This window comes from Pteronotus mesoamericanus, unplaced genomic scaffold (genome assembly GCF_021234165.1).
Source record: "Pteronotus mesoamericanus isolate MK-2021 breed Mesoamerican mustached bat unplaced genomic scaffold, CSHL_Meso_final contig_173, whole genome shotgun sequence".
NCBI lineage: Eukaryota > Metazoa > Chordata > Mammalia > Chiroptera > Mormoopidae > Pteronotus > Pteronotus mesoamericanus.
The window spans coordinates 3,952,102-3,960,236 of NW_026555072.1; the positions used below are offsets into that span (position 1 = coordinate 3,952,102).

General features: G+C 37.7%; 1 non-coding gene across 1 annotated transcript; it reads left to right on the top strand.

Moving 5' to 3' along the window:
* The first annotated feature begins 3,530 nt into the window (after positions 1 to 3,530).
* LOC129065307 (U6 spliceosomal RNA) lies at positions 3,531 to 3,634 on the top strand. Its single transcript, XR_008528572.1, has one exon. It is a non-coding gene; the product is annotated as a U6 spliceosomal RNA (small nuclear RNA).
* Positions 3,635 to 8,135: the final 4,501 nt, after the last annotated feature.

Sequence of the window (8,135 nt, forward strand, 5' to 3'; positions counted from 1 at the left end):
GGATTGATTTGTAGCTCCATTTACCCAGTGTCCAATGGTCTTTGGAACATGGTAAATACACAATTAATATTTGATACTTGAATAAATGAATGTTTCTGAGTCTCTGTGTACTCAAAATTCAGCTTAATTATGCCTTGTGCCATTAGAGAATGAGCTTACATCAGAGGCTATATGCTGTGTTGGAGAGCCATGGCTATTCTATGACAAGGCATGTTAGCATATTCCCATGTCCTTTAAACATACAGCTTCCTAATTGCCTCCTGCATTACCCACAGTATGTGCATAAGGGCTTGCTTTATGCAGCTTCCTTTTATATATAACCATGGCAATGCTGTCTGCTTCATACTTGAAGTAGCTGTGAATGTTAACTGTGATGACTTCTTGATTTGTTTTGCATGTAGCGAGACTCTGTACCTTTTATTATTTTAATCATCAAAATAAGAAAGTTCTGTTTCTTCCATGAAGTAAAATACCTATTTACAGAACAAACTAGCATAAAAAATCTAGACCCGAAACTAATATCTGAAGGCACTGCTAATCTCTGAAATCAAAGGATAAAGGACTCAGAGATTATCCTCAAGCTTCTCTTTCATCTGAAATCTAGATAATGTTAATGAATGTGTATCACCATTTAGCACAGAGAGAATCATATATTGGAGGGTGCTGAAAGTACAGAGAATATGAATCTAGTGCATCTTGCACATTTTGTCTCTGCACAGGTTCCAGCTATGACATGTGGCCAAGTCCTCCATGCAAGGAGGCTTTTCTCGCTCCAGGGTTTGCATTTATTTTTCATGCTAATATTTGGAAGCTGCCAGAATCCCACCCACATACGACTAATCTAATCACATTTAGGCCAGCTCTCCATTTCTGTTAATTGGAAATACAAGACATGCTCAAATATCAAATAGAGCAAGCTGTTTTTAACACACACACACTTTTCCATATTCTGGCAGAAAATTTATAAAAGATTTTGAAATTAAATCCATATCCTACTTCAGAGCTATTAATAATTATGTCATTATATAAACAGCCTATGAGAAAATCACAGATATTTTAGATTTAAAATTACTCAAATTTCAATTGTATTTCAATTAGTTTTATTATTGACTTTTTTTGCATGTAAGTTTTTCACAAAAGCTTTCATTGTTTCCTTTAGGAAGAATGTGTAGGAGTTGGAAATAGCCTAAAACTTAATTCCAAATGATAGAGCTAGTATGTTATGTTAATTTTTTAGTTTTTATTTTATTTTTTTAAAGATTTTTAGAGAGAGGGGAAGGGAGGGAAAAAGAGAGGGAGAGAAATATCAGTGTGCAGTTGCCTCTTCCGCACCCCCCACTGGAGACCTGGCCTGCAACCCAGTCATGTGCCCTGACTGGAAATCGAACCTGCAACCCTTCAGTTCAAAGTCAGCACTCAATCCACTGAACCACATCAGCCAGGGCTATAGATTAACTTTTAAAATAGTGTGTTGGGGTGATATTGGTTAATAAAATTATGTAGGTTTTGGGCGGAAATACTACAACACATCATCTATATATTGTATTATGTGTTCTTCACCTTGAGTCAAGCCTCCTTCCATCACCATTTATCACGCTTATACCCTCCTCTACCTCCCCTGCCCCTTTCTCTTCTGGTAATCACCATACTGTGTTTATGTCTATTAGTTTTTCTCTTTTTTTTCTGAAGCCCTTCACCCTTTTCACCCAGGCTCCCAACCCCTTCCTCTCTGACAGTTATCAGTCTGTTCTCTGTATCTATGAGTCTGTTTCTGTTTTGTTTGTGAATTTATTTTGTTCGTTAGTAATAAAGAAGTCCAAGTTAAAGAAAGTTGAAACTTTATTCTAAGCTTACAACATCATCAAAGAAAGATAAAATAGAATTTGGTTCATTGCTATGTCAGTCTTAATTTTGACTTGGAATAGTTTATGTGTTGCAATCTCAGCATCATATAGAATTGAAGCTCTTCTAGGCAAAACTTGCCTTGTTTATGCTTGCTTTATATAATTTACCATCTTTAAAACATTGAGCACATTTCTGATTCTTTATATATATGACTATATAAATGATTCAAACTTATAAATTTGATTTCTTAATTTGGTTTATTTTTTAGTGAGAATGTCTCTAGGAATAGTAATATGGCATCTCAAATTTGGTTTCAAAAGTAAAGATTTTCATTAATGAAGCCATTCTAGTCACAGTTGGGTTAACAAAACAAATAAAAAGTGCAAAAAGTAACTTTGTCACTGCTTTTTAAAAATGGGTGATTTTTAAATTTTAAGATAGATTGTCAAAAAAATAAGAGGGGGAGGCATCAGTGAAAATGTTGGAGTAAGGAACTCTAAACTTGGGTTTCTTCATAAAAGCAATGAGAAAATTGACCAAAAAAACTGTCAAAAATCAGTTTGGAAACTAACCAAAGGCTTCTAGCAACATAGGGATGTGTTTAGTCGAGAAATATGGCTGTATCTATATAGGAACAGCAAGATTTGTGGCATTTTAACTTACCCTAATCTCATCTACTTTCTCCAGCTGCACAGCAGTTTTAAAAAATAACAGCCTGCATTCTCAGTACTGAAGAAAGCAGAGTCTGGCTGGAGATCTTTCAAAATTTCACTCCCAAATAAGAGTTATTACCAAGTGGTTTCTTGGAAGACATCACTTGAAAAGCTTGTCTTTTTAAGCTCACTCAAGTTCTCTCAGTGCTAACCATTTCTCCTGCTGTCTCAGTGACAACCATTTCTCTGTGGGTGACATAGGTAAATTTCTTAAATGTTTAGCACCATATGTGCATGAAGCAATGAGTAGCAGTTGATGCAAACAATAGACTAGCCAGAAAACTTAAAATGAAAAGCTGAGGATTGAGATGGACACTGAGGCTTTGAAAAGCTCCATTGTATTTTTGAGAACCTAAAAGGTCACAATCATGCATAGGACTTTAAAAACATTCATGAAAGACCCAAGAAGGCTATATTCTCTCGCCTGGGACTAAACTTGAGAGTCAGCAGGAATGGAAGGCTAAGGCAGAGTTGAAAAACTCCCTGGTGAAGTGCTAAAGGCATGCCTCAACACACACAGACAAACACACACAAGCAGCACCTAGGCAAAGACTGGGAGACTTAGTGATTCCAGGCATCTAAAGAAAATGCTGTCTAATTATTAGCTGACCAATAAGATAACTTAATTGAGATTCAGTGGCTCCACACAATAAATACACAGATTTTATAAAATGAATTCAGAAAAGTCACTAGACAAACAACTAGTAAAAGCAGCAGCAGCAACAAACTTGGGTGGGAGATTTGATTTCCACAATTGCCACATTATACTATTTAAAATGTCCAGGTTTTGAAAAAATTGGAAGACATGCAAAGAAGCAAGAAAGAGTACGACTGATACATGGCAAAATAAGCAATCAATAAAATCTGTCACTGGGAAAATCAAGACATTGGACTTACTGGACAGATTTTAAAGCAGCTATTTTAAATATGTTTAAAAAGCTAAAGGAAAGCATGCCTAAAGAGCTAAAGGGAGTGCTTCTATCAGCAGCACATATACTAAACTTGGAATGATATAGCAAATAGCATGGTACCTGGGCAAGAATGACACACAAATTCTTGAAGCGTTCCATATTTTTTCAATTTAATCATATATTACATTGTTAGATATATACATTTGTTTCTAGAATGCTTATTTCATTGATCTACTTGATTATCTCTGTGCAAGTGTCAAGTTGTTTTAATTGCTGAGACTTTATAATGGATTTAATTTTTTAAATATTTTATACTAGATCTTGAAGAATCAAGATGGCAGAGGAGTGAGTGGAAGTCACACTGACCTCCTCCCAGGACCAAACTGGAATTATACTAAATTGTGGAGAAATCACCTGGAACAAACAACTAAACAAGAGTGAAAGAGGAGCCTTGTAACCTAAGAGACAGAAGAATCGGCTTTAGCGCAATCTAACTGGTAAGGAGTGCGGTACAGACCTGAGAAGATGAGCGGGGCACCCACGAGTGGCAGCACCAAAAGGATATTGAAACACTGAGTTGGATACCCCCAAGAAGAGCAGGGTCTAAACCAAAAACGGGACCTCTAGCCCACAGCACCAGAGCCCAAAATGTACACAGAAAACAGCCAGCTGCGAAAAGTGGCACGGTTGTTCTCTGCCAGAGACAGATGGCTGGAGACACAAAGAACTGTTTAAATGGCCAATGCATAAATTTTTATTTGCAGCCCCTTACCCTGGTCAAAGGTGGGGGAGAGTGGGCTAGTGACGCCTGAGGAGAGACTGGGGAAGGGGGCTTTGGGGAGAAAACTGGGAGAGTAGCTGGTGGGATCTCAGTGCTGACTCATCCCCCACGGAGCAGCGGACATCTTGCTCAGGTGAAGACCACTCCCTTCGAGTGGCACCAGCGTCGAAGAACCCAATAGCCGCACCCCAAGGTGGGATTCCACCCCACCCTGTGCTGTCTAAGTCACCTACTGAGTTCAGAGTGGCAGCCACAGACAGTAGATCTCTGGCTAAAGCGGGCACAGAGAGGTCTGGCGACACGTGAGGAGAGACTGGGGATGGAGACTTTGGGGAGAGAATGGAGAGAGTAGCTGGCGGGATCCCAGTGCTGACTCCTCCCCTGCATGGCAGCAGCCATCTTGCTCAGGATGAGACCACTCCCCTGGGAAGCAAAACGATAAGAGGACCCAATAACCCGGCCCCCCGAAGTTGACTGCCCTGCACTGTGGTGTCTCTAAGCTGGCCTGCTGAGTACAGAGTGGCTAGATTAACAGTTGAAGGAGACAGAGACAGAGAGTAGGTTCCTGGAAGTCTCAAACGGACTCCCTAAGGTCAGACAGGGACAACATCTGACATCGTCAGAGGCAGATCCAGAAAGTAAAAACAGTGTTCTCCTACCATAGAAGTTCACACATCGAAGTCAGGAAATCAAGACAGATCAACTTAAGAAGCAGAAGCAAAATAGAAGAGTCTCACAAATAATAGGAAGACAAATGAATACCCCCAATGCAAAGGGAAAGGAGGAATCCCCACAAAGAGAAATAAATGAAATAGAGGCAAGTAAACTATCAGATATTGAGTTCAAAACAACCATTCTAAGGAAGCTCAACTAGCTCAGTGAGCTCAGAGAGAATTACACAAATCCACAGGGAAATGAGGAACTTACTGCAAACTATATCAGCATGAAAGAGGACATAGAAACTATCAATGAGACAATAGGAAATGAAGAATACAATTTCTGAATTGAAGTACACAGTAGAAGGGATCAAAAGCAGGCTAGATGATGCCAAGGATCGAATCAGCAAGCTGGAGGACAAGGTAGAAGAAAGCTCCCAGAAAGAGCAAGAAAATGAAAAAAGACTCAGAAACAATGAAGAGACATTGAGGGAAATGCAGGACAACCTGAAACGTAATAATATCCGTATAACTGGGACACCAGAAGAAGAGGATGAGGAAGGGATAGAGAACCTGTTTGAAAAAGTCATGATGGAAAACATCCCTAATTGGAGGAGAGAAAAAGTCATACAAGTCCAGGAAGCACAGAGGGTCCCATTCAAGAAGAACCCGATGAGGCCCACTCCCAGACACATCATAATTAAAATGGCAAATACCAAAGACAAAGAGAAAATCCTAAAGGCAGCAAGGGAGAAACAGGCAGTAACATACAAAGGAGAATTGATGCATCCTGCAGCTGACTCTCAATGAAAACCCTCCAAGCCAGAAGAGAATGGCAGGAAATATTCCAAAAACTACATAGCAAAGGCCTGCAACCAAAGCTACTCTACCCAGAAAGGCTCTCAATTAAAATGGAAGGTGAAATAAGGAGCTTCCAAGACAAAAGAAGGCTAAAAGAATACATCTCCACCAAGCAAGCATTGCAAAATATGCTAAAGGGACTGCTTTAAGATAACAAAAAAGAGTCTATGAATACCCAGTTCCTTTCAGAGTTGCCAATACTTGATATTACCAATATTTTTAATACTATTAAAATGTTTGTGACAATGATGTGTTATTTTAATTTATTTTAATAAATTGTTCCTTTATTATTTGTTAAAACTAAGCTTGTTTTTGTATATTTCCTGCCTATTTGTATTATTTTTTAAAGAAGCTTTAAATGACTTTTTGGTATTCTTTATCCATTTATTGATTAACATTTGTAGAATTTTTTTCCTTAAAGGAAAAAAAAACCCAGCTATTAACCCCTTTTTAGATATGTGGCAAATACTTTCCCATTCTATTACTTGTCCTTTATTTTTTTATATATATATTACTATATAGTCTTAAATGTTTAGTATAGTCATATTGTCAATATTTTACTTTATAGCTTCTGGGTTTGAATATTTTACTTCAGGGCAAGAAAAACATTAGTTTGTATTTTCTCCTAAATCTCCTTAGATTCCACATACTGATTTTTAACTCCCCTGAATATTTCTTGTATTATGTGTGAAATAAAGCTCTATATTTGTTTTATTTCAAGTAATAATGGTCCATGCACCTTATGTGTTGAATAAGCCTTATTTTACCCATTGCTTTGAAATATCAATTTAATGATATATTACATTTTTAGATATATATATTTGTTTCTAGAATGCTCATTATATCTCATTGATCTACTTGATTATTTCTGTGCTGGTGTCATGTTGGTTTAATTGCTGAGACTTTATAATGGTTTTAAATTTTTTAAGAGTTTATAATTGACTTTGATATTTAAAAAAATAAAATCAATCTGCATTTAAGAAAGAAAGAGAGAGAGAGAGAGAGAGAGAGAGAGAGAGAGAGAGAGAGAGAACGCCTACCTTTTGCGACATCATGGATGGAACTGGAGAATATTATGTTAAGTGAAATAAGCCAGTCGGTAAAAGACAAATCCCTTATGATCTTACCTATAAGTGGACTCTATTCAACAAAATAAATAATAAACAAAATAATCCACAGGCATGGAAACGTGGAACAGACTGAAAGTGCCCAGAGGGGATGGGGAAAGAGGACAATGGTGGAAAGAAAGGGCAGGGACTAATCAAAGAAAGTGTATGAATGACCCATGGACATGGACAACAGAGTGGGAATTGACTGTGGGAGCTGGGATGGGGTAGGATGGGTGGAGGGGCATAAAGGGGGAAAAAACTGAGACAACTGTAGTAGAATAAACATGATCTAAAAATAAAAGAAAAAAATTTTAACAATAAAGTATAACAACTGAAATATATATATAAAAAAAAATGAGTTGGAGATCCAATAGTAGATTTGAGTAGGCAGAAGAAAGAATCAAGTAACCCAAAAATAGATCAATTGAGATTTTCCAGTCTGAGGAACAGAAAGAAAAAGAATGAATAAAAATGAGAAGAGCCTCTGATCTGTGGAACATTATCAAGCATGCAAATATATATGTAATGGGAGCTCTAGGAGGAGAGGAGAAAGAGACACAGGTAGGTAGAAACCTGTTTGAATAAAGCATGACCCAAAACTATAAAAAGTTGATTAAAAATATTAATCTGTACATACAGAAAGGCAATGAATTCCAGATAGGATAATCTCAAAGGATAAACTCATTCCACACTTAGGACATCATAATCCAACTGTTGAAAGCTAGAGAAAGAAGTTAATCTTCACAGGAGAGTTAGGTTGCCCTGCCCTGTGTGGCTCTGTTGGTTGGGCATTGTCCCAGAAACCAAAATGTTGCAGGTTCAATTTCCTGTCAGGACACATGCTTGAGTTGCAGTTTTGGTCCGCGATTCGGGTGAGTATGGAAAACAACCAATTAATGTCTCTCTCTCACATCAATGTGTGTGTGTGTATATGTATGTATACACATACTATTACATTTATGCTATTACATTTGCCTCATTTTTTTCTCCCCTTTATTCCCCTCCACCCTCCACTGCCGCCCCTTTAGTTAATGTCCATGGGTTTTACATATAGGTTCTTTGGATTCTCCATTTCCTATACTATTCTTAACCTCCCCCTGCCTATTTTGTACCTACTATTTATGCTGCTTATTCCCTGTACGTTTCCCCCGATTCTTCCCTCTCCCTTCTGTTTTACTGTTCATAGATTTTGATCTTCTTTTTCTTAGATAAGTTCCTTTAACATTTCATAGAATAAGGGCTTGGTGATGATGAACTCC